Source organism: Cetorhinus maximus, chromosome 8, assembly GCF_964194155.1.
Source record: "Cetorhinus maximus chromosome 8, sCetMax3.hap1.1, whole genome shotgun sequence".
In the NCBI taxonomy this organism is placed as follows: domain Eukaryota; kingdom Metazoa; phylum Chordata; class Chondrichthyes; order Lamniformes; family Cetorhinidae; genus Cetorhinus; species Cetorhinus maximus.
This window is the reverse complement of record NC_135886.1, coordinates 64065380-64092513: the sequence shown is the minus strand read 5'-3', so window position 1 is coordinate 64092513 and position 27134 is coordinate 64065380. Positions and strand designations below refer to the sequence as shown.

Sequence of the window (27134 nt, the reverse complement as noted above, 5' to 3'; positions counted from 1 at the left end):
CTATCATTTGCTGCTTATGCTGCTTGGCACACAAGTATTCCTGTGTTATAGCTTCACCAGGTTGACACCTCATTTTTAGGCACGCCTGGTGCTGCTCCCAGCATGCCCTCCTGCTTCAGGTTGATCCCCTGGCTTGATGGTGATGGTAGAATGGGGGATATGCTGGGCCATGAGGTTACAGATTGTGTTCGAGTAAAATTCTGCTGCTGCTGATGGCCCACAGTGCCTCATGGATGCCCAGTCTTGAGTTGCTAGATCTGTTCAAAATCTATCCCAATTAGCACAGTGGTAGTGCCACACAACACGATGAAGGGTATCCTCAATGTGAAGGTGGGATTTCCTCTCCACATTGACTGTGCGTGGTCACTTCTACCGATACAGTCATGGACAGATGCATCTGCGGCAGGCAGGTTGGTGAGGATCGGGTCAAGCATCTTTTTCTCTCTTGTTGGTTCCCTCACCTGCTGCAGACCCAGTCTAGCAGCTATGTCCTTTTGGACTCGGCCAGTAGTGGTGCTATTGAGCCGCTCTTGGTGATGGACTTTGAAGTCCCCCACCCAGAGTACATTCTGTGCCCTTGCCACCCTCAGTGCTTCCTTCAAGTGGTGTTCAATATGGAGGAGCACTGACTCATCAGCTGAGGGAGGGTGGTATGTGGTAATCAGCAGGAGGTTTCCTTGCCCATGTTTGGTCCAGAGTCAATGTTGAGGACTCCAAGGACAACTCCCTTCCGATTGTACACCACTGTGCTACCATCTCTGCTGGGTCTGTCTTGCTGGTGGGACATATCTAGGGATGGTGATGTCTGGGATATTATCTATAAGATATGATTCCATGAGGATGACTATGTCAGGCTGTTGCTTGACCAGACTACGAGACAGGTCTCCCAATTTTGGTACTAGTCCCAGATGTTAGTAAGGACGGCTTTGCAGGGCCGACAGGGCTAAGATTGCTGTTGTCATTTTTGGTGCCTAGGTCGATGTTGTTGATACAACTGAGTGGCTTGCTAGGTCATTTCAGAGGTTAAGAGTCAACCACATTGCCGTGGCAGGATTCAAACCCGGGTCCACAGAGCATTACCTGGGTCTCTGGATTACTAGTCCAATGATAATACCAATATGCCATTGCCTCCCTAGGTTACATGCTTAAGTCTTTGCAGTGTGTTATGATCCTTAGGTAGACCCTGGGTCATGGCGGGGGAGATCTGGGTAGGGACCAATGACATTTTGTTTAATGTAGATAAAGTTTGAGATTCAGGATGCTTACTAAGTGAATAATGCCACAAGATTGCACGGGTTTTGAACAAATAAAAATAAACTTTACTATACAAGTTCAAAAAGATGAACAACTTACAATATCTATCTTATACTCTAACTTTCAGGGTAAGTAAAAAGTACATGTGAATTAACAGGTGAACTATGGTCAGACGCACCACACAACACAATAGCTGACACATGTGACCAAAACAGATTCCATGGATTTCTCAACAACCCACCCAGAAGTTTGTCACATTGTGAGCCAACCAATCTTACTGAAACTTTGTCATTCTCATGAGAGTTTCCAATTTACACATCTGAAGACCTCATCTTGGAATTCTCTCCAAATATCACTCCCACTTGGACAGCATCAACAATGACCTGCCTCGTAGGTCTTCAATCTTGTCTTTCAAGATTCCTTTCCCCTGGATTCCTGAGCACACTCAAGCATCACCTTCCAAGCACAATTTCAGATCTTTAGCCATGCCAAGCAGAGCCCCACTGCTCCAAAAGGGTTTCTTTGCCCCAGTGGCCTGCAGCACAGAGTTGCCAACCATCGGCTGCCTTCTTGGATCTTCAGGGCTTCTCTTGTGCTGCTCCCTGCAGCACTTCCTTTAATTTGAAGCCTATTTCTCTGCTCTTTCTTTTAACTTAACTTAGCGGGACCTAAGCTTGTCCCCTATCTTTAATCCTTTCCCTGGGACTTCTTTTTGAGACCTCTCCCTAACCCACTCTCTGGTTTGGGACCTCTCCCTGTCGCCTTCCCTTGTCCCTGTCCCTGAGACACTCACTTGACACTAGTGCCCCGGGCCATTTGACCTGGGTTTTTGCGCCATTCTTCTTTCTCTCTTCTGTGCAGGTGCGCCAGGCTGGTCCTAGGCCTGAAGAACGTGAAATAATTAAACTGAGCATGTGCAGCCTGTTTCCGGCTGGCGCAAGCGCTAAAGGCATGAGGATCATCAGGAATTGGAGTTCCTGACCTCCAAACGTCAAGCTAAGGTAAGTATAGGTTTCATTATAAGTGGCACTCAAGCCCATAACCTTCTGAAGAGTGCTACCCACGGAAACACAATTGAGGCTTATTTATTCCCAGGGAATTAATCTACTTTTAATGTACAGCATCTTTGACAGACCGCTGCTATCTCTGTGGATTGATAAATGGATGGTTCATGTTATTTTTACTTTCAATGATTTCTTTTGTTTATTTTCTTCAGATCGCTTTGAGGTCTACTCAACTGTGGACAGTGCAGATTTCCCTAAAGCATAGAGGTATTCTAAATTCTATTTGTATTTATGACAGGTTTTTGGTCTACAAGGGAATCAAGGATTATGGGAAAGGGGGCTGAGGGCGCAGGTGGCAGCAGGAAAATGGAATTAAGGCCACAATCCGATCAACCATGATCTTATTGAATGGCAGTGCAGGCTCGAGGGGCCAAATGGCCTCCTCCTGCCCCTAATCGTACTGCACACCTATCTAAGAGGAAGTGAGACAAAATGGGTTTAAATTATTTTTTGGATTTATGGCTGTTTAGGAAAATGAGGTGTATAGTGTTGAGTCACTGCACAGCAGCCTTTACCAGGTGCATGGATGTCACCTCAGTGTGTATAGACAAATACATTTAAGCAAGAGTTAAGTGAGCTTTCAGCTAAGGCTGCCATGGCAACAGTCAGGCTGAACCCTTGCAGGCAAAGCAGTAGATTTGAAGGCCATTAGGCGCTCACTGTTTGGAATGTACCATCTTAGTTCCACAGAGTAGGGAAGCAGGAACGAACAATTTCTGAATTATCAGATTGCAGTGCGGTTTTAAAGCTATAACAAAAGCATACATGCCATTAATAAATGGTGACATCTCTTAATTGGGGAGCAACAAAAGAAAAGGGCTGACAGAATTGTCCTGGTTCATTTTCGTCAGCTCATAATTACTTGACCACGGAGGACTTTTTATATCCTGGAGCTGCTTAGGCTGAGCATGCTTGCACGGCCCAGCTATGAAGTTATGTACAGGAGACGCGCGTTAATTTAGTTTCATCAAATGATGTCAGTATTTAAAATGGCGCTGGTCATTATACACCCATGCTAAGACTTTAGGCAATTATCCTGCATGTTTTTGCTCCGTGCGATTAGTCTTCTTCTCCTCCAGTTTCACTTTGAATGTCTGCTCGCTGCTGACTGGCAATCAGGTAAGGAAGCTTCTGATAAGGCTTCTTATGGTGTACAATGCCTAGAGCTCACAGTGTAAGGTTATTTATAGGGCTGCTAGGAGCACTGAAAAGCCAAGAACTTATTTTGAACATATTTATAGGGTTTTGTTGGCAAGACGTGCAGTTTGAATGAATTGCTATTTTATGTAGTTTGAAGCGGGTCCTTATATGGATTGTTATCCTTTAAAGGGGAAATTAAGCAAATGTTTTGCTCCCAGATTTAATGTTTCTTAGCTCGGAACACTTTACATGTTTGTTAATTATCTCTCAGCATTATTATTTTGTCATTTGCATCAAGAACACACTTAACATTCGACTTGGCGGAGTCATATGTGGGAAGATACAATTCATCAGTCTTACATGTTGAAGTAGTGTGGTGATTTACAGTTAACAATCACAATCTACTGGTTACTTGCAATTAACGCACCACTATCTACTGGTGACACACAGTTAATGCAACTCTATCTACCTAAAGCACCAATACCTACCACTGACTTGCAGTTAATACACCTTTCTCTCTCTCTCTCTCTGCACCAGTGACTTACAATTAAAGTAGCTCTATCAATTAGTGATTCACAGTTTATGTAGCTCTGTCTACCAGTGACTTGCAGTTTACAACAGCTAATGCAGCTCCCTGTTCACTGTTGACTAGTATGTTACATTCATTAATGCAGCTCTATCGACTGGTGACTCTTACTTTAAAATAGTTAACGCAATGTTCTTCCCACTGTCCAGTGGCGACTCACATAAATTAGTTAATGCAATTCATTGTACAGGAGTGACTCGAATGTCAATGTAGTTAGCTCAGCTCTGTCCAGTGCTGAGTATTCAGAAGGCATCAAATAGCACTTATTAATCTTGTGATTGAGTACAACTGGCAAAATGTATTCAGACGATAGACTAAAAACATGATGACTGCAGTGAATGCAGACAGGAAAATGGAGTTGAGGCCACAATCTGATCAGCCATGATCTTATTGAATGGTGTGAGCAGGCTCGAGAGGCTGAATGGCATACTCCTGCTCTTAATTCTTGTGTTCTTGTGTTGTGTTCAAAAAGTGTTCTATATTTCCAATTGCTCACTTCCATGAGAAGAACCAGTATTTGTGCTTTTTGAGAGCAATGTCTAAAAATAATTCAGTAAGGGATTATATGTTTGTGACCAAGGAGATTTTGAAGTTTGAGCTGCTTCCTGAAAGCACGCTGTCTGAAGTGAAATGGTGGTTGAGGCTAAATAACTTACAGTCTGTTCTGCATTGAACGTTGTTGGTGAGGGTTGGCAGTACTTTGCCAGGGTGCAGTAGTGACGGGTACCTTAAGCTGGTAAACAGAGCTTGCCTGGGATGGAAACTCCCCAACGCAGCTGTGCAGAGCTCGCTGCCAGCAACAACAAGGCATTTATTAAATTATTTAGATTGAGATAGGAAGTAAACAAATTTATAACCAGAGTGTTTATATACCTGCAAATTGGGAAGGAGTGTTGGGGGATGGGGAGAGGGACAGTATGGGTCAAGGGGTGGGGAGGGGTTGGAGAGAGTAAATCTGTCTGAAGTGAAAAGGTGTTGACCCAGTTAGGTCTAATTTGTGAGCTGTGTTTGGAGTTGGAGGTACAGATTATAATATTGTTCTGGTCAAATAGTGGTGTGTTTGAAATTCACCTGGGCAGCAATGTAACAGGAGAGATAGTGTATCAGCAACCTCTTTTGCCCCATTTCCCAATCATAAAGAAAAGCAGGCCGTGTGTAAACTGGATTGCTGATTCACTATGACCCATTAAGTGTTAACCACCCAAGGCGAGTATCACCCTGATATTCACTCTACTCTATTCAGCGTTGCTTAATTCCAATTATCTGATAACTCAGGGTTTTTTTTAAAAGTACTCATTTGTGCTTTACGTTACTTAATTCAAATTGCTAGATGATTCAAATTTTCCGAGCACAAAACAGAACAGAATTATCAAGATTGAAAGAAGGAAACTACTTGCATTTAAATAGCGCCTTTCAAGACTGCAGGCCATCCAAAAGTGCTGCTCAGCCACTTTAGTACTTTTGAGGTGCAGTCATTACTGTAATGAGGGCAAAGCAACAGCTAACTTGTGCACAGCAAGCTCCCACAAACAGCACTATGATATTAACCAGGCAAACTTTTCCTATGATGTTGATTGAGGGAGAAGGAACTGGGGAGAACTCTTCTGCTGTTCTTTAAATAGTGCCATGCGATATTTTATATTAGCTTCAGTTTAACATCTCATCCAGAAAATAGCACCTCTGACAGTGCAGCAACCACATAGTACTATACTGGAGTGTCAGCCTAGATCATGTGCTTAGGTCTATAGAGCGGGTCTTCAACCCACAACCTTCCAACTCAGGGGCAAAAGTGCTACCCACTGATACACTACTCCAGACTGTTATGTATTTGTATTAAGCAAAGACTTTAATTTAAATTGAAATTAAGCTTAAAACACAATGACTCACTTAAAAATGAATTGCGAACCTTGATTTGTGCTTCTCTTGGAAAGCAACATATCCTTATCTTGTTTAATCAGAAACTTTGGAACTGGAGACACATTTCAGGAGTGATTACAATATAAGCCAGAGATCTGATCCTGTAATTAGAGGAAGCCAATGATCTAAGCCATGTAACACTATTAAATATCAGAGCCCAGCAGCCCAGAGAGCACTGTATTTGTGCACCATCAGCTTCTTCTGCAGAAGGTTGCACTAGTCATTGGGCTAGTTATTTACAATATGTGCACATTAAATAGACAGCAAGTGGCGGGTGCAAATGTGGCTAACAGGCAGCTTAGGCTGATAATTCACTCTCACAACTCTCTTATTTTGAAAAGTGACCATTAATTATTCCAGCTCTTTATTTGCTATTTACCTCCCCATAGTGACATTTCTCATGTGTCCTCTCAAGTATTATTCTTGGGAATGCTTGCAATGGAACAACAGACCTTCTTAGGTAGACAATATCAATTTTTAAATTTATTTTTTTCATGGGATGTGGGTGTCGCTGGCAAGGCCAACGTTTGTTGCCCATCCCTAATTGCCCTTGAACTGAGTGGCTTGCTAGGCCACTCCAGAGGGCAGTTAAGAGTCGACCACATTGCTGTGAGCCTGGAGTCACATGTAGGATGTAAAGGACAGTTATGTTCATAAAGGACATCAGTGAACCTGATGGGTTTTTAGTTTCAAATCCAGATTTCATTAATTGAATTTAAATTCCACCAGCTGCTGTTGTGGGATTTGAACCTGTGTCCGGGAGCATTAGCCTGGGCCCCTGGATTACCACTCTAGTGGCATTGCCACTACGCCACTGTCTCCTCCTTCCTATAGACGATGTTCGATGTGCAATAAAAAAAATTGGCTTATTTGAAAAAAACTCATCCCTCCTCAAAAGGCAAGTTGTTTTAGTATAGACAGTTTAATATTGTGATCTGTGTGTACAATGCATTTCCCTTATTACAACAATGACTACACTTCAAAGGTACTTCATTGGCTGCAAAGCACTTTGGGACACTCGGGTCATGAAAGGCACTATAGAAATGCAAGTTGTTCTTTTTCTCAAGAAAATGTTTATAAAAAATAAGTATTCAACAAGCACAGATTTCGTTAACTGAGGTCATTAGCTTCACATCTAAAGGAAAACTTTAACTTCAAAATATAAAATGTTTAGATCTACCTGTTGCCCAATTGTATCCTTCCTCACTTGTAAGAGTATTTCAATCATTCATAGTTCATTCAGCAGGCAGGCCATCCTAATGCTGTCATTTCTCATTTTTCGTGGTTAAGCAGCAGTTTTTATTCCCAGTTCAAATGAGACTACAGGCAGTCAGGAAATCTTGCTGCAGTGTAAAGAATGTCTCCCATAAGGTGGGTGTTCTTGCTTCTGTCGCTCACTGAAAACACTAATTCAGCAGGAGGCCATGGCAGGGTAACTTTATTTTACTTCCTGGCCAGGTCACAAAAGGCAATGTTTTTCTCCAATTGCCAGCTCTTGTTAGCAGCTGCTCAATTTGAAATGGGTTATAAAGCTGTCAGTGTCTGAGCTGCCTCAATGCAAAAACAAAAATTCAGGGCATTTTTTATTTAAATAAATAATAATAGTTTAATATGCTTGGCACTCTGTGCAGTTATTACAGACGAGGCTGTGATGGTGTTAAGCATCAGCTAATTAAATGCACAAGGACTTAAAATACACAACAGCTCAACTGTATTCAAGAGGCTGCTGGATGTCTGGTGCAAGGCAATGGTCATGCAACTGATGCAGAAATATCTCTCAGACCAGTAAATTGGCTGCACTCAGTTTTCATTTGAACACAAAATAGTGAAGTTGGGAAAGAGACTTCAGAAACTCAATGCAAAAAGCCAGCCAGTGATCAGAACCTGCAACAATATCGTGACTCTTGCTGTTTGAATGGGACATGTTGACGTAGCAATTAATGTTGATGGAAAAGCATGACCAAAAATTGTGACAACAAGAAGTATGGTGGACATGAAGTTTATGCCCTAACAACAATTTTAAACATATAGATGACCTAATCCCAAACTTTGAATTATAATATCAGAAGTTATGTTACTACTAGCTGATGCTCAGTTGCAAATAAAATATCCTCACCCACAAACTTCAACATGGCCTCAGTCCTTCCCCAGCTCTCTCAGTAATCTCTTTTGCCTCTATGTCTCTGTTTGTATTTCTGAACCTCCAGCACTGCCTTTGCATTACCTGTCAGCTTCTGTTGCCCACTGTAAGAAGCCATGTATCTAAGGTTGTGTCAGAAACTAGCAGTGCAATATTTGAGAGAGAGAGAGACGGACTGAAGTGTTGAGCTTATGGAAGGAATGGGTCAAAAAAAATTTTGGGAATACGTATCTCAAAAATGAAAGACGTGCTGAGATATTATAAATACAGCTTGTAATTCAATTATGAAACGGTTGTGTCTCTGTGCGCTGTGGCGTTGGTGTGCCCTTGAATGATCAATTTTGAAAAATCACTTGTTTTAAAGGGAATCTCCAACATTCTGGAATGGCTGTGGCTTTTGCAAGTATGATCTGGAGTTACCCTGTGAGCAACTTGTGACCTTGGGCAGATGGATTAAGCAGGTTGGAGCAGGGATAGAGAGAGAGTGAGAGAGAGAGACAGACAGACATATCAGTCCAAGATAATATAGACCAGGAGACAGCCTGAAAGTGAGCGAGGTGAGGCAAGACCAGGACACAGCCTGAATAAAGGGAGAAAGAGAGAGAGAGAGAGAGAGTGTATGATCAGGCTGGGAGAAAACCTATGGACCTTTGCCAGAGATAGAAATAAGGACTTAAAAAAAAATCCACCCGGCATCATTGACGTGGCAATTCTGCCGTGTTAGCTGAAGTGAAGCTGACGTCTGTAGGTCAGGCCTGATTAGCTGCCCTGCACCCTGTCCGTTATTGTGCAGAGCAAAGCCGATTTAAGGCTGAGCATGTGGCTGAGAATATTGCTGCCTCACCAGAAGAGTGCAAGACCTGTCTTCTGCCTTCTGGGTGATACCTTTCTGTTGAATGTGAGGGAGCCAGAAAAACTTCCCTTTGGTTTTGTAGCATCTAATCAGAATTGAAGTTTTGTTTGCAATTTGGAGAATTATAAGGCCTTTCCTCTAAATTAAGCCTTCCTGTCAAATTAGAAGCAGCTGGAATAAATCTTTTACAATATCAGTCAAACTGAAATTCTGTTGGTGCAGTGACTGCATGAAAAAATAGAAAAAGGAAGACTTAAATTTATATAGTGCCTTTCATGGCCTCAAGACATCCCAAAGCACTTCATGGCCAATGGAGTACTTCTGAAGTGTAGTCACTAGTTTAATGTAGGAAACATGACAACCAATTTGCGCACAGCAAACTCCCACAAACAACAATGTGATAATGACCAGATAATCTGTTCTTGTGATGTTGATTAAGGGATAAATAATGGCCAGGATACCAGGGATAACTCCTCTGCTCTTCTCTGAAATAGTACCATGGGGTCTTTTGCATCCACCTCAGAGGTCAAACAGAGCCGTGGCTTAAAGTGTCATCTGAAAGGTGGCACCTCTGACAATGCAGCTCTACCTCAGCACTGCACTGGAGCGCTGGCCGAGATTATGTTCTCAGGTCTCTAGAATAGGACTTCAACCCATGACCTTCTGACTTAGAAACAAGAGCGATGGCGAATGCATTGTGTGTTGCAGCCTGTATGTAGATTTTTGCATTTCTGCTTTTGACAACACGTGTAGATTATGTTCCGTATTTTAATCCACTTTGTCCCTGGACTGTGCACAGTCCCATTTTGCAGCTGTTCTTTTAAGGCAGTGACTGATCAGTGCGCTGTGCCAAAGAAGCTATTGCAATGTTCAAATACCTTTATTACACTGGAGCTGTTGACCTCAATTATTCATGGCAGCATTATTAGAGGCTGCAGCTTTGTCAGCTTTAGCTCAATAGTTGGCAAACAAAAATGATAAAAACATGTAGTTTTATACACATATATATATTTTATATTTATAGACATTTAATTTTCTTTTATGACACCTTTTGCTTGATATATAATTTAAACACACCCTGACCTTATCATACCAACATGAGAACAAGAGGATGCTATTCAGCCCCTTGAGTCTGTTCCACAATGCAATTAGATCATGGCTGATCTATATTTCAATTCCGTTTGTCCATCTTTTCTCCATATCACTAACAAAAATCAACCAATCTCAACAATGATTTGCATTTGTATAGCACCTTTAATCATCCAAGGTGCTCCACAGGAGTGTGATCAGACAACATTACACACTGAGCTGCAGAAAGATATTAGAGCAGGTAACCAACAGTTTGGTCATGTGGTAGGTGTTTAGGAGCAACTTAAAAGGGTGGATAAAGGTGGAAAGTCTTAGGGAGAGTCTTATAGCTTAGGGCCTAGGCAGCTGAAGGCACAGCACCAAAGGTGGATCTCAATCTTGAAATCTTCAGTGGGTCACAGTATCCACAGCATTTTCAAGGAGTGAGTTCCACATTTCCATTGCCCTGTGGGTAAAGCAATGTTTCCTGATTTTCCTTCTGAATGGCTGACTTTAAGTTAAAGGTTATGCCACCCCCACTATGTTCTAGATGCTCTCACCAGAGAAATTAGTTCCTCTATTTGAAATGATAGTCAAAAATAATCTCTAATTCTTTCACTGCCCCAAATCTAAATTATAAGCATCCTAGATATTGTTGGTTGACACATGGGCATTGATGGCATTTTTGTAAATGTTGACACAGAATACCTGACTCACTTGAGAGAATAGATAGTAACATATCAGCCCAATGAATCAGTTAAATGCAGTTTCCATGATGATTCAAGCTGTGACGGTTCTCTCAGGCGGGGAGATTAACAATGCAGCAATAGGACTTATTGCTTGAAATGCACACAGCAGAGAAACAAGAACCAGAGTTACCATGGTATTATTGTCACTGGAAACATTGTGTTTTGTTGGCATGATGCAGGCCAGACCCTCTGACCTATAGCACAGCCTAGCACGCACACTCCACTTTTCTGCATGGACAACTTAATCTATTTAGCACTGGAGTCAAGCACTGGAAGAATACAACCAGAGTATGATTTCACCCAGGATCAAGCTTCTGCTTGCAATCTGACCCCACCCAGATTGTTCTATTAAAGTTATTAGTAGGAGGATTTTAGCAATGAGCATCTCTCTCTCTTCTGGGCTGCTTAAGGAGGGTACTAGCAGGGCAAATTGGATAGGTATTTGTGAAAGTTCAGCAGTTTGAGGGACATGAAGTAGGGTGGGACTGAAATGGTCTTGGGCAGTAGTGTGAATCAGCAGCCTGTTTTACACTAGCCTAATATTCTTTTCTGTTGACGTGAGTGGTGTAAAGTGGGTGGCCGATTTGAGATGAGCACTAGCTTTGACCCCAAACCAAGTGGATGGTGACCTATCAACTCTTGTTTCCTGTTGTTCCTCTGGAGCTGGATAGGGGCAATGTAGTCTGACGGCCGAGGGAGGATACAGGAGGGGAGGATAAGATGGAAAAATAAATTGAGGAAGAAGGGATGCGTTAAGAGGCATATCAACTATTCAATTAATTGTCCTCAGTTGCAACCATAATAATGTTCAATTAAGCCACACCTTTATTGACATTCCTAACCAAGATTTATTAAAAAAAAGGAAGCAAGAACTTATATAGTAAAATTCGTGATCTCAGGATGTCCCAAAATATTTTACAGCCAGTGAAGTTATTCCTGAACAGTAGTCACTGTTGTAATGTCAGGAAATGCCGCAGCTGATCTGTGCACAGCAAATCCCAAACATAGCAATGTGATAATGACCAGATAAACTGCTTTTAGTGAATGAGGGATAAATATTGGGTAGTGCATCAGGGAGAACTCCTTGGTTCTTCTTTGAAATGTCATCTTCGGAACTTAGACGTTCACCTGAAAGGCCAGGCTGGCTTAATGTCTAATCTGAAAGGTGGATTATATTCTCTTTGTTTTTTGGTGCCAATTATTGAAGAAGACATTCCATTTGTAACAACCAGGCGGACTTTGGCAACACAGCCCCATAAGGTGAAGTTTGGGTGTGCTGATGGAATGGCTGAAAGTTCTGCTCCAGCTGTGGAGAATTTACTAGTGTCCTGTGTTATTGTGGTGAAAAGATTAACAGACTTTAACAGGCACTGGTCAGAAATCTTGAGGTAGGAATGGGAAAAACAAGGCAACAGAATTGTGACTGCGAGATGGAACCAGCTGCTGTACGGACTCCCCCGAGCTCAAACAAAACCTGCTTCCACTCTTGCCTTGAACCCATTCCTTGACATCAGGAATTTGGCAAACTCCATCAGTTTACAAAAAACAAAATAAGAACATAGTAACAGGAGGACACCATTCGGCCCATTGAGCCTGTTCTACCATTCAAATGGACCATGACTGATCTACTCTCCTTGGTTCCATTACCCTGAAAACCCTTACTTAACAAAAAGAGGGGCGCATTCTCTCTGTTTAGCAGTAAAAGGGTTCCTGAAGAACATTTTGTTTGTTACACATGAGGCAGGGAAGAAATCTTCCCAGGGTTAATATATCAATTTTAAAAATACTTTCTGTATTTAAAAAAAAGAGACACAAATCTTTGTGGGTTTACTGATATCTGAAACTGGTTTTCTTTGTTGAAAGGATCTGTGGAATTGGGAGGAGCAATCCTGCCCCCCACCCCCCCACCCATGCCCCACCTACCCCTCCACCTGCTCCACCTGCCCCTCCAAACTCCAACTGTCCCTCCACACTCCACCTGCCCCTCCACCTGTCCCTCCACACTTCATCTTCCCTTCCACCTGCTCCACCTGTCCCTCCACACTCCACCTGCCCCTCCACCTGTCCCTCCACATCCATCTGCCCCTCCACCTGCTCCACCTGCCCCTCCACACTTCAGTTGCCCCTCCACACTCTACCTGCCCCTCTACACTCCACCTGCCCCTCCATGCTCTGCCTGCCCCTCCACCTGCTTCATTTGCCCCTTCCCACTCCAAATTCCCTTCCAACTGCCCCTACATACTCCACCTGCCCCTGCATACACCTTCTCCCTCTTCACTATGCCTCCAAAACCTGTGACTTCTACCACCTAGAAAGGTAAGGGCAGCATGTGCATGGGGACATCATCACCTGCAAGTTCTCTCTGAGTTACACACCATTATGATTTGCCAATTTATCATCGCTGCGTCAGAATCCTGGAACTCCCTAGCCAATAGCACTGTGAGAGAACAGTGGTCACACAGACCACATAAAAACTTAAAAATAGCTATACGTCCTCATCGAGCCTACCCCAGCATTCAATAAGATCATGACTAAATTTCTAACTCAACTCCACCTTCTCACCCAAAAATCTATCAATCTCAGTCATGAAAACACTCAAATGATGGGGCTTCCACATCCCTCTGGGGTAGAGAATTCCAAAGATTCACAACGCTGTGAGTGAAGAAATTTCTCCTCATCTTAGTTCTAAATTATCGGCCCTTTATCCTGGAACTGTGACCCATAGTTCTAGACTCTTCAAACAGAGGGAACAGCCTCTCATCATCTACACTGTCAGCCCTCTTGTATGTGATCACATGTCATACTTCCAAACTCTAGAAAATATAGTCCTATTCTACAAGACTGCAGCAGTTCAAGAAGAAAGCCTATCACTATCTTCCCAAGGGCAACTGGGGATTGGCAATAAATGCCAGCCTAACCAGTGATGCCCAGATCCTGAGAACGAATAATAATTGAAGAGAAAATCCTGGGGTCAATCAGAGACTTGGGATCATTGTTGAAGCTGTCGGCTGCTCTTGTTACCTCAACAACCTCCTGAGGTTATGACAAGGTGAGAAACAACAGTAGGAAATGACTGGCCTTGTTTCTATTGTACATAGAGCAAGTGTCCGCTGTACACAACTTATATTCTAGAGATATTTACAGGTGATCCCTCTTTACCTGTTCAATGATTGGTGCTAGGATGTTGGTGCTAGGATGTGTTCAATTGACATTATTATAGAATCTTGTGCCCTCAATTTTATGCCCTCCCCCATGCTGAGCTTGGTAGCAGGGGGCATTTAATCAGGCAGGAAGATGGCAGGGGTGAACGTGCTGTTTCCTGCCCGGCCTCCACCCCAATTAAGTCTGTGGTCGGAAGGCCTGTATACGGCTTTCCAGCCCTGCCACCAATTGAGTCCCTTAAGTGGATAATTAATGCCCCCTTAAGGATTTCATCCCTCCACCGCTGATATTAACACAGTGGTGGGCATGGGCTTGCCATGCAGGAGCACCACAAGCTAACCCTGGCATGTTGGCTAGTGAGTTCCTTGGGGCGGGGGGAGTTGCGGAGCTCCTCGTTCAAAGGCACTCCATGACTAATCAAGGGACCCGGCATTGAGAAGGCTGAAAGTCACCCCCCTGTCCTTGCTGCCGACCCATCCCCGCAACCCCTACTCCACGACCCCCTTCCCACCATCACTCACCTTTTCCTGGGTCCACAGTGATCTTAGGCCTCGGGTTGGCATAGTACTGGCAGCACCTGTCATCCTCCCAATGGCGCTACTGAGTACAGAAGAGCTGCCAGCCACTGATTGGCTGGCAGCTCTTGGCAGGCGGGACTTCCAACCCCGGGGTCCTTGATTGTGGGGGACGGCCTGCTGCTGGCCTGTCAAGTGCCTGAGTGGCGCAAAATGCAGTGGGCCTCCCCTAAAAGAGGCAATGTGGGATTCTCCCCACTGGAAAGCTGGTGGCTGAGACCCTTGTCACCTACACAGGATTTCCATACTATATGTGTGTAGAGTAAATGGTTAATATCAGAAGCATACAGGATGCTGATGTAAAAATGATGTCAGATCACATGACTGAGAAGTAAGAGAGATCTGGGAGGAGGAGGAGCTCCAACCTCATGTAGAGGTTCAAATATGTAAATAGTTGCTGTAAATAAAGAGTAATGGGCATGAATTTCCCGCTCTCCTGCCAGCGGGTTTTTAGGCGGTGGGGTGGGGGGGAACATGAAATAGGATGAATGGGCTTCCCGCTGGGCACCTGCCCACCCTGAATTCTCAGCGATTTTACGCTGGGGTGAGTGAAGCTCTGGAATGGCCATCCTCCCTTGCCCCAACTGAGGCCCTCGAACATCCAATTATTGGTCACTTAAGGGCTGGTTTCCCACCCAACCTCAAATTTTATGCTGGCAGGTGGATTTACCCGGTGTGGGGGAAGCCCAAAAATGATCGGGCTTAGGCCTCGGGCGGGAAGCCCCCTTCTAATTCCGGAGCCCACACCCCACTCCCACCTTAAGGTCCAGTGGGCGCTGGACCTCCCTACCTCACCACTCCCACCCCCAGCCTCTCTCCCAGCACCCCAATCCCCCACTATCTACCTTGCCAGGTCTTCCCTATCCTCTTCACCCTTAGACCCTGAAAACTAACCTTTCCGTCCAGCCCTGGCTCTCTGCCATCTGAAGTATCCTGACCATGGTTTTGAGAAACTACGTACTTGAGCAGCAAACTTTGGGAGAATAGATAATCCCCAAAACCCCCATCTAGACTCCAACCACACAATAAACCAGTATGGAGATGTTGGAAGTGGTGCACCCCAAGGGTCCGTGCTGGGTCCACTTTTGTTCTCAACGTATATAGATGATTTGGACTTGGGTTCGCACTGGGATGGCACAAAGGTTTGGCAAATGGTAAAAAGACTTCAGGGGACATTGAGAGGTTATTGAATGGGCAGAGAGCTGACAGGAATGGAAGAGACACTCAGTAGAAGTCATACGGGTGCACAGAAAGGGCCAAGGGGTCAAATGCATAATTTCCTAAAAGTCCAAGTATAGGTACATAGTCAACCAGCATTTTGAGCTTTATAAATGGGAGCATAACGTAGCAGATTTAATGATAAATTTGTCCAAGATTAGGCCACTGTGGGAGAACTGGTGTGCAGTTTTGGTGGCCTATTATAGAAACGACATTAAGGCTATTGGAGCATATAGTGTTTCACTGGTATGATGCCAGGGATGGGGCACTATAGTTATGAGGAGAGGTTTGAGATCATTTTGAAGAAAAAGGTTCCAAAGGAGAGTCATATTGGTCGTGAAATCTCCACAGATGCTGCCAGACCTGCTGAGTTTTTCCAGCGTTTTCTGTTTTTATTTACTGTGATCATTTCGATTGGAACATAGAAAGGTGCAGAGGTTATTAAAAGGGTTTCTTTTCAATATGGAAGGATGTGGTGGATATGGAAAAATTATTTCACCTGGTTGGAGCGTCAGTGATGAAGTACCATCATTTTAAAATTATCACAGAGAGATGTCAAAGAAATTTCTTTAGAGAGGGAAGTTAGAGCGAGGAATGCTTTGTCACAGTGAATGGGGAATCATTGTATCTCTGAAGGGCAAAAGTATAAATATTTGAAGCAGATTAAGGGAGAGAGCAAGGTGGTGGGATCAGTTCTAGCAAAGAGCTGACACAAACATTTGAGCTGAATAGCCTCCTTCAGTGCTGTACTTTACTGTGTTTCCATGTTTTATTGATTTTACTGTCATTCACATGGGTACATGGGGCCACAATCTAACCTGTTTGACAGGATTTTGTTTGCACCTCACCCGATTATACTTTCCAGATTAGGTTAGGTTAGAAATATCCTTCAAGGCATTGTATTTATCAATTCGTCAGAAACACCTTAGCGTTCTTCATAGACTATCAATTATTGTGAATTGTGGTAACTCTTCATAACCAATTCAGCAGCCATTTGTTGCACAGCAAAATTACACAGACATCAGAGAGGTGAAAGTTTGGGGCGTTGTTGGCTAAGGGTGTAAGTTTGACTATCTTCTCTTGCACAAATAGCATCACATATCTTACTAATGCCCAACTGAACTGCTGCAGCAGATGGGTAGGACTTATTTTCTGCACACCTCTGTCAATGTAACACCCCCTTACTATTGCAATCTCAGTTTAAATGATGTGTTTAAAGCAGTAGACTGGGGCTTGCACTCAACATGTGAAGCCCAAGTGACTCACCATGGAGTATCTCAGGCACTTTCTAACCTTATATAGCCCACCCTTCTCTTCAGAAGAAAGCTTCTCATTATTCTCTTTGACTCCTTTACCAAGGGGACCAATATAAAATGTTATTTTTAATTGTTAACCCCCTCTCCCTTTATGGAAGCCAAGCAGCTTCCCTCACCTGCCCATATTTGCAGCTTTCCGTAGGCTGGTGTGCAGGGTTGCAAGCTCCAGCGTTGGCCTGGAGTCTCCAGGAATTGAAGATCATTCTCCAGGACACTGCTGTGGAGCACTCTGGAGAAACATTATCAGGACATTATAAAATATTGTGTTTTTTTGTCATTTTGTTTAAACTTTTCTCTTTACCAGATATAAAGATATTGAAAATGGGAAAAATAGGTGTTCAGCTGCGAGTCGAGCATTAACCAATTGGGTAATGAGTCTTTTTGCTTTCCAATTGGTGTAGTAGGAAGACAGTGCATCACAAGGATGGATGTGTTGATCGACTAATGGCTGGTGTAGGGGGCAAGTCATGTGATGAAACCTCCAGAAATACAGTTAATCACAGTTGGCACCCCTACTGGTGCGCCTCATCTGACTGGGCATAATCGGCCCAGAGATACACCAGGTCTCATGTAGGTCAAGGATCTATCTGCATGGGGTGATCCATCCTTAGATCCCATTCCTTATGTGTCAGTGACCTTGCAATGGGTGGGCAGAGGCTCTGTCCCTTACAAAGCCAAGAAGGATGTCCCAGCATAGGTCAAGATCCAGCATAGGTCAAGATCCAACATATCCAGAACCTGGCCTGCTCTGGAGTCATTCTCCTGGACTCCCACCAGAATTATGGTATGATTCAGCCAGAAAGTCTGAGGGAATTTGGCACCAGACACGTTGAGCAGGCTGTCAACTTACACTATGGAATTAAAGAATGTGACACAACACTGCAGTGTAAGAGGCAGAAAGAAATAACTTGCATTTCTTTAGCACCTTTCATGATCCGAAAATGCATCACAGAGAGTTACATCTTTTCATTTGTCCCTTACTCCTTTGATCAAGCTTTCAGTCATGCCTTCTAATGTCTCCCACTTGGCTTTGCTGTCAGTCTTTGTCTGATTGCATTCCTGTGAAGCTCCTTAAGACATTTTTTCTATTTAAAGGCACAATGTGAGTTATTGCTGTGATGTGAAGTGCAGTCCCTGTTGTTATGTAAGTCAATGCAGCTACCTAGAGAGATACACAGTAATGCAATTAGAGAGGTGACAAAATAATTGACCACTGATCAGTGCTACTGGAACTAATGCCTCTACCGGTGAAGAAAATCTCCAGAGCCCAATTTTACTCCTCCTGTAGCACTGATTTTGGAATTGATGGTTCCAACATACATGTCTTGAAGGCAGGCTATGTGGGGATTTTCCACTCACTTCAGTTCTGTTGCTGTGTGTAATTCTGAGTTTCCAGGAAGCTTAAAAATGTTGCTACATGTTACGACATTGATGCAATCCTGAATGCACATGTTTGTGAAATGTTTATTCAAATGTAAGATTAAATCTAACAGCAACTTTACACATTGACATCAACTATGGGGGAATACTGAGGAGTCAGTCTCCCTCCTCTCACCTGTCTCCTTCCTCTTACTGTAGCCCCCCACTCCTATCCAATCCCCCTCCCTTTGCCATGCACCCTCCTCTCGCCAGGTTCCTACTTCCTACCAGTCTCCCTTGCCTTGCCCTGAGTAAAATTGAAGCCACTGAGAATTGGGGGGTTTGGGGGTGCGGTGTGGGGGGGCGGGGGGGTGGGGGTGGGGGGGATCTCTCCACTGGTTGGAGTCATACCTAGCACAAAAGAAGATGGTTGTGGTTGTCATCTCACTCCCAGGACATCACTACAGGAGTTCCTCTAGCTGGCCCGACCATCTTCAGCACCACCTACAAGTTCCCCTCCAAGTCACTCACCATCCTGACTTGGAAATATATTGCCGTTCCTTCACTGTCGCTGGGTCAAATCCTGGAACTCACTCCCTAATAATACTGTGTTCATACCTATACCACATGGACTGCAGTGGTTCAAGAAGGCAGCTCACCACCACCTTCTCAAGGGCAGTTAGGGAAGGGCAATAAATGCTGGCCTAGCCAGTGACCCCCACATCCTATCAACAAATAAAATGACATCTCTGTCTCCTCGCCACCTCTGGCTTTGTGCCTCTTTGACAGCAGCGTGTAAAGAGACCTATTTTGACACCATGTCAAGGTAACCACAATGGTATAATAACTATTATTATTTTAGAATATTGAAGGTATGGGCAATGATCAGTAGAATGGGCTTGGACCTAATGTGCCCCGTGTAGAAAATAAACTTGAAAAGCCAAGCTTGTTTCTGGTCTCCTAAGATTCATAGATTCTCAGACCAAAGTTCTAAGTGGAGAAGTGAAAATTAGAAATTAAAAAGCAGATCCCTGTCTACAAATTGTGAGTAGAATAGTATGCGACTGGCAGTATTTAATATATGGCCAAGAAAATTAATTAACAACATGATGGGAATGGCCAGTTTGTAAGATGAGCAAAAACCAAAGGAAAGGTGAATCGTTCGGCATGTGATTATTGTAACCAGGTGACATAGTATCAAAATAGGTCTTTTTACACACTGCTGCCAAAGGGGCACAAAGCCAGAAGTAGCAAGGGGATAGAGATGTCATTTTATTTGTTGATAGGATGTAGACATCGCTGGCTGGGCTAGCATTTATTGCCTATCCCTAATTGACCTTGAGAAGATGGTGGTGAGCTGCCACCTTGAAGCACTGTAGTCCCTGTGGTGTAAGTACACCCACGTGCTGTTAAGGGGGGAGTTCCAGCATTTTGACCCAGGACAGTGAAGGAACGGCGATATATTTCCAAGTCAGGATGGTGAGTGGCTTGGAAGGGAACTTGCAGGCAGTGCACATTAACCAGCTGTGAATGCAGCTGAGGCAGAGCAAAGAGACGATTTACTGGCCATGGTTCGTGCCATTGAGTTAGAAGGTTGTGAGTTCATGTCCCATTCCAGAGACTTGAGGACGCTATCGAGGCTGGCACTCCCAGTGCAGTCCTGAGGGAGTGCTGCACTGTCAGAGTGCTGCCATTTCAGATTAAATGTTAAATCAAGGTTCCATCTTCCCTCAGGTGGATGTATAAGATTCAAAGAAGTGCAGAGGAGTTTTCCCTGCTGTTCTAAAATAGAAAGGTAGATTTGTCTTTATATTGTGCCTTTCATGACCAAAAACACAAGAAATAGGAGGAGGAGTAGACCACATGGCCTGTTGAACCTGCTTTGCCATTCAATACAATCATGGCTTAACCTGGCCTTCAACTCCATTTTCCCACTCACCATACCCTTTAATTTTCTCTGAGAGACCAAAAACCTGCATGGGACAGTTAGGTTACTTGCCTCTCTGTCCCATGGCTCCATTCCTAAGGAAAGCAGGTCCCCATCAAGAAATGGACGCACTTTTCAGTCTTTCCATGATGTCACTTCTGCTGGCATCTCTCGAAATATGACCAGCAAGTGTTGGCAGCCCTTTATTTCAATGATCTTCATTCACCATTTTAATGCAGTTTATTGTAAACAAGTTAATGCCTCCATTAAAGTAAAACAAAGAAATGTCATGAGGATGAGCTCTCCATCAAAATTGCAAATGCAAATTTTGAGATTTTTTTTTGTTTGCCTAGCCTGAATAATCAACCTTGAGCTTCTAGATTGTCCCTAAACCACCTGAATTTTGGCTTTGTAACTTATGACTTTTTTTCTGATGCATTATAGCCTTGTACTGGAATGTTATCAGTTGTTACTCCGTATTGATACAGAATTGTTGTAATATTCTGTGTAATAATGGCACAAAGATAATATCATGACCAACAAAACCAGTAGCTTACATGCTCCCAGAAATCAGTTTCTGCCAGGTCGCTTCCCTACATAGCTCGTCTCCTTTCCCTCATTATCTATTGCCGACATTCATTTTTGATTCAGTAAAGAGAGAGCTTTTCCTTTATAATTTAAGGAATATCTCTGGATTTCTAGACAGTAAACTTTAATAATAGTTTTGACTTTGAATGTAGAAATTAAACTTAACATGGTCGTTTGCTGAATGCCATGAGTGTTAGAACCATGGGCTCCTGAGACAGAACTCTCACCTCCTCCATCACCTTTACCTTCTCCATGCTCCTAGCCCCTATCCCTTTGATTCTCATTCCACTCGACTCTTGAGCATTGAATTATCTGTCTAGGCCACCTTACTAGTTCACATACCTATTGATGGAACTCAACCTATTCTTCTGAATTCCTCTTCTGCTCTACTCTTTTACCTTTTTAAAAAATCTTTTCAAAATCATTCCCTTATTCTCTTGGTTAATCTCACCCTGTTTATTTTGTTCTCTCCCTTTGCCTCCATAAAGCATCAGGACTTTTTTTTTAATAAAGCAGCTATTTAAATGAAAGTTGTCAGTGGGATAGGAGGGGAAGGAAAGCCAGGGAATGTGAGGCATTTGGAAAGGCAGTGAAGTGATCAGAGATCATTGAATCAAGAAGTGGAATTTTGTGTACATATCAGACATGCAGTAGGAAGGAATCTTTCATGCTGCAGTTTGACACAAATATCTTATTGAAACTCTTAAATGTGATCCCAGAAACCACCAAAGCCATTGCTATGAGTACTCAGAAACCCAAGGGCAATAACTTGGGCTCATTAGAGTGAATATTTATGGAATTACACGAACTTCACGGAATGGCCTCATAGTAAAATAAGCCAAAACTGGTTTATGGTTCGGTACCAGCACGCGGCCCACATCAGTTGAAGAAAAAGATGCTTTAACATGTTTCATTGAAATAGGGAAATACTTACCTTAAGGGCAAAGGAAGACAGGTCAGGCAGGAAGGAGAGAGGGAGTTAGCCAGTGAACACCTTCCAGTACTCAAAAATGGCAATGGTACAAAACTAGCTCCACAGTTGGAACTACTTTACACCAGCATCAACTTCAGGCCCAACCCAACCAAGTGGCAAGCAGAAGGGCTGGTGAGTCAGGAGAGGCGGCAAGTGGGAGAGAAGCGGGAAGGACATGCATACAAATATTGGCCTTTACATAGTCTACTGTATTATGGTACAGTAACAACTAAAACTATGGCAGCCATGCATCGGGCACTGAAGCAGTGGCGCTTAGGAAAGATCAAGTCAATCAATTCATTTGATCATCGGTGTCAGAACCTAATCTGCACTTTGATACTTATTTGCCCCCTTCCTCGTTGATGGTTTCACCTGAAAGAAGAGAACCAAAACTAACCTTCTTCATGGATTTAGAGACAAAGAAAGTGATGGCAATTCTCCAGGACCTGATGCTAGGGTAGATAGCGATTTACTGCCCCATTATTACTGCCCCCTTATATCATGCAACTCTCTAGTTAAAGCATTAATATTGCTCACTTTGATATGGAAGACCACCTGCCTGCTTTATGGTTTCCAGGCTATGGTTGCCCACCTCTTTGACCTGGCTGATTTCAGAATGCAGTCAGATGAAAGGCATGAGGATCTGTAACAATGTCTGATGGCTTTCTTTGAGGATAATCTCTTGCTGAAAGGTGAGCTCAGTCATCACGGTCTACCTCTTAACGGGGATGAAGAGTTGTCACTCTCACTGGGGAACTTATTGATCCTATGTTGGCTACAACTCACTCATCCTAACCTACCATATCTGGTGAAGGAGAGGTAGGGCACCGAGCTCAGGTCACGCATCCTGACATCCATCAAGCCAGTGACCTCCCAAGCCTTGGATTCACTGTTAGAGGAGATTCATACATCTGTTGATGCCAGCGTTCTCTGTGCTGCCACTTCCTCCTTCCAGAAACACCAGATAATTTCACCCTCATCTAACAAGACCAGACTCCATAACACCCTTCCTTCATGCACACAGCAGGTGTCATGCCCATTGATAAGCAAGTGAGTTGACCAGATAAACATTTCCTGGGCAAGTGTAATTTTCTGCCAGGTCAAGACGTCAGGAAATGGCCAAAGCTCGTAAGATAGCTGCTATCCTGGATGGTGATGGTGCCATTGCAGGCATTTGTTTAGATGAAGGTGATGAGTAACCTGTTGATGTTTTTTTGAAATCAGCTGCCCTCTGTGCATAGTTTTGTCAGTCACCCTACTTAGACACGTTCTTCAAGCACCATGACATTCGAGTGACCATTGACAGTGGAGCCACTGGCAACATGACCTGTGCTTTCACAGCTGTGAGACTCGGTGTCCCAGTCAAGAGTTCATCCCAGTCTGCTCACCAGGCTGAGGGTTCATCACCTTTACATGTTTTTGGCGAAACACACTCCTCTCAGAGACCATCACAACCTTGCCTTCAAAGGCCTGGTCATAGAGAATCTTGATGCTGAAGTACTTTCAGGCACTTCATTCATAGAAACCGATGATGTGTCAATTCGACCGGCCAAGCACCTAGTTCTAGTTGGTGACTCCCCCACCTATTTTTATGGATCTCAACCCCATTCTTCCTCCAGTCCATGCAAAGCAAGATGAGCCCATGTTCTTCGCATCCTCAAGGTCAATGACAATCTGGCCAGGGGATTTCATAGAGATGACGCTACCGCCTGGTCTTGCAGACCTCACAACATTTGCAGTTAAACCATCCTCTCTTCATTCAGGACCAAAGTATACCAAGCTTTGGCAACGCTTGGCCTCCACCACATATTTTGATTAGTGTTTCTGACAAGATTTGCATTGTGAACCTCTCCCTTGAATCACAAGTCCCGTCTTGCAATGAACATCTTACATGGCTATGACCTGTCTTCATCCCCAGTGACCAAGATTCTCAGCCTCCTCAGGACGACACAACACAGCCACTTACCAGGCATAAGCACCACCGTCTGTTTTCAGAGTCTGTTCTTGTGGATCCAGATCCTCAGCACACACGTGCTCAGTTCCATACACTCCTTCATGGATGTGACGACACCTTCAATCCAACGTTGCCGGGTTAAAAGGCAAAGCTGGACCCTTCAAGGCAATGTCAACATGGGAACTGTACAACCTCCATAATGCAAAGGTGACCTTCCCCAGTATACCAGAGACAAACTCATTGAGTTGCAACAAAAATTTGATGATTATGAAGGCCTTGGAGTCTCTGCTCGACCTGAAGATTTGGGGATCAGTGTGGGGCACCTTAATCCATAATTTCTTGTGAAGAGGTCAAATGGGGCATTTCAACTTGTCACAGAATTTGCCGATGTTGGGCTGCACAGTAAGCTGCAACATTCACTTGTGCCAGCTGTCGATTGAACCTTACATAAAACTGCCCAGTGGGTACACATCATTGCAGCAGATCTGACCAATGCCTTTTACCAGATTCCATTAATGTGACCTTCCATGAAGTACTGTGGAGTGGTCACATCCTATAAAGGTGTCTGTGTATACACTCGATTGACCATGGACATGTCTGGACCTGAAACTGCCTGTGAAGAATTGCCATGCCGTGTCCTCAGTGATCTTCTAGTGGAGGGGCATCATGGTCAATATTACAGATGACATCTACTGTGGTGGCAACAGTCCTGAAGAACTTCTTCACAACTGGCAATGTGCATTGCATAGTCTGTCATGATATGACCTGTGCCTATCTGCCCTAAGACAATGACTATTCTGGGATGGACTTGGACCCAGGGCACTTTGCAAGCTAGCCCACACCATGTGGTCACTTGCTTTCCACTGAGAAGGTTTCTGGCATGAGTTCTTTCATCAGAGCCTACAAGATGCTTTTGAGAATCTTTCCTCCGTGTGCCTCATACACAACTCTCTTGGATGCTGTTATTCCCAGACGTCAGTCTAATGAAAAGATCGATTGAAGAGAGAATCTCCCCACAAACTTCCAAATGGTACAATCTGCTCTTTCATCTGCTAAAACCATTACCCTTCCCCGACCAGGCAATCAGCTCATTGTTGTCACAGATGGTGCTGTTAAGAAGCATGTCATCACATCTACTCTGTATGTGACCCATGGCAACAGACTCAAGCTTGCTGTTTTATCAGTGCCAAACAGCCTGATAGCCAAATCACCTGGTTGCCGTGTGAAATTGAAGGTCTGTCCATCGCAGCTTCTGTCAAACACTTCAGCCCATATATTGTTCAATCCAAGCATCGTCTTTGTGTCCTCACAGACAGCAAATCTCATGTCAGGCCTCTGAGGAACTGTGCAGGGGGGAATTTTCCGCCAGTCCCCGTGTCATCACCTTCCCTTCCAAAGTCAGCTGCCACCGTGCCTCTGTCAGATACCCAACTGGATCTGTGAATATCCCATCGGGTTTTGCAAGTAGCAATGTGCCTGAGGACCACATGTGCCAAATCTGTTCCTTCATACACCAGACCTCAGATTCCACCATTCATCAGGTACCCATTGATGGCATTGTGCCAGGCTCAGCAAAAAATCCTTTTACCAGTGACCAGCGTGGCTAGCTATTCAGCCTGAATGTCCCTCCTTCATCTCTCACATGCCCACCTGTTGTAATGCACCCTCCCTTCAAAGAAACTTACCAACATTTGCGACGTTAAACGCTACCTCTGGGTCGCTACCATTGCACAGATGGTTTACTCATCATTCGGCATGATGAGCCCCTTCCCCCCTCCAGGGAATGCACATGGTGTGCTTCTACACCATGAATTATGTGGTGGCCCTATAACACCTTTGGCCTTGTATATAGCCACTGCACAACTCAACTCATGCCTTCGTTCCCAAGGTCCTTCTATGAGAGGATTATATTCGCAGAAAGACCAGTTCACCAATATGCAGGTTCCCCTTTCCCATGACAAGGTTATTCAGACTCAACAGTGGCTCTGCCAGCCTTACAGTCAGAAATCCAAGGCCCACCCCAAGGGCCGCAATCAACACTCACCTCAGTTGATGTTGGAGATCTGGCCTACCTTCATGCTGATCACAACACACACACTCTCTCAGTTTACTTTCTCTCTCTCTCTCACGCTCTCTCAATCACAGGTACACACTCTCTCTCAGACTCCCTCAGTCTACACACACACACTCTCTCTCTCAGACTCCCTCAGTTTACACTCACTCTCTCTCTCACACACTCTCAGTCTATACACACATTCTCTCACACACTCTCAGTCTACACACACACTCTCTCTCACACACTCTCAGTCTACACACACACTCTCTCACTCCACATAGACACACAGACACACACACACTCTCTCACACATTCTCTCAGCCTACACACTCTCTCTCACTCTTGAGAGCCCAACACTGCTTGGTTATCTCTGCCCATGATGGCTGGTACAACATCTTGAGTCAATAGACCTGAAAGCTACAATGTTCCCTCCTTCTGCACTAGCCCTGTGATCTGCTTCACTTCCAGCTATGGTTCTACCAACCATGAGGAATGCTCCCCAGCCATCCAGCCCGTTCCTGCAAACTCCATACTGCTGAGCTGTCTATGCCTTCCACAGCTCTAGCACTGTCAACCAAGGGGTCAACTATGCAAACTCCACAGCCTATGATGGGTCCCCTGGTTTTGTCCCAATTAGTAAATTTGCGACAAATTCCTGAGCAGCACCAACCACCCCCAGCAACGCCCCCCCGCCCCCACCCCACCCCTCACCGAACCCCCCCAACTGATGCAGAGATGCTGACACCTGATCCAGAGCCACAGTCTTTATCATCCAGTACAGTCTTGTGGTCCCCAGCGCAGGTCCCTGATCCTACAGCACTGGCTTTTAGCACACCTATCCAGCCATCTACATGTACCATTAGCCCTGTTTCCCCGGTGCCAGCTCTGAGATGCTCAACCTGACAGAGGTGCCTCATAAAACATCTAGCAGATCTAGCAGATCTGCAGCTTTAATACTAATATTTGGGGGCAGAATAAACTCCAAAGGCTGGAGGGCAGTCCACCCCTGTGAAATGTGTTTGTTTGCCCAGTATGCATATTATTTGTTGTGATTCCTATGCATGTGTTTGTATTGCCTTTTGCAAAGAGGTTTTTGTTTCTTGCATTTATTGGGAGCCTAAATTTGTTTGATATTTCATTTTGATGTGGAGGAGCTGTTTGCACATATTCAGTTTGGTTATTTTTTGGCATTGTTAGTGAATACAAGTATAAATTTGATATACGGGGACAGAAAA

At 44.1% G+C, this 27134-nt stretch overlaps 1 protein-coding gene across 3 annotated transcripts in view; it reads left to right on the top strand.

Annotated features, from left to right (window-relative positions):
* Nucleotides 1-27134, top strand: part of LOC144683682 (muscleblind-like protein 3) — a 264924-nt gene that overhangs the window by 71703 nt on the left and 166087 nt on the right. For 2 of the 3 annotated variants that reach the window (XM_078546944.1, XM_078546942.1), the window contains exon 2: nt 2471-2525. The gene's annotated coding sequence lies outside the window, so the exon portion shown is untranslated. Of the gene's footprint in view, nt 1-2470; nt 2526-2972; nt 3438-27134 lie in introns of those variants that run through there. The other variant, XM_078546943.1, reaches the window with a different exon arrangement.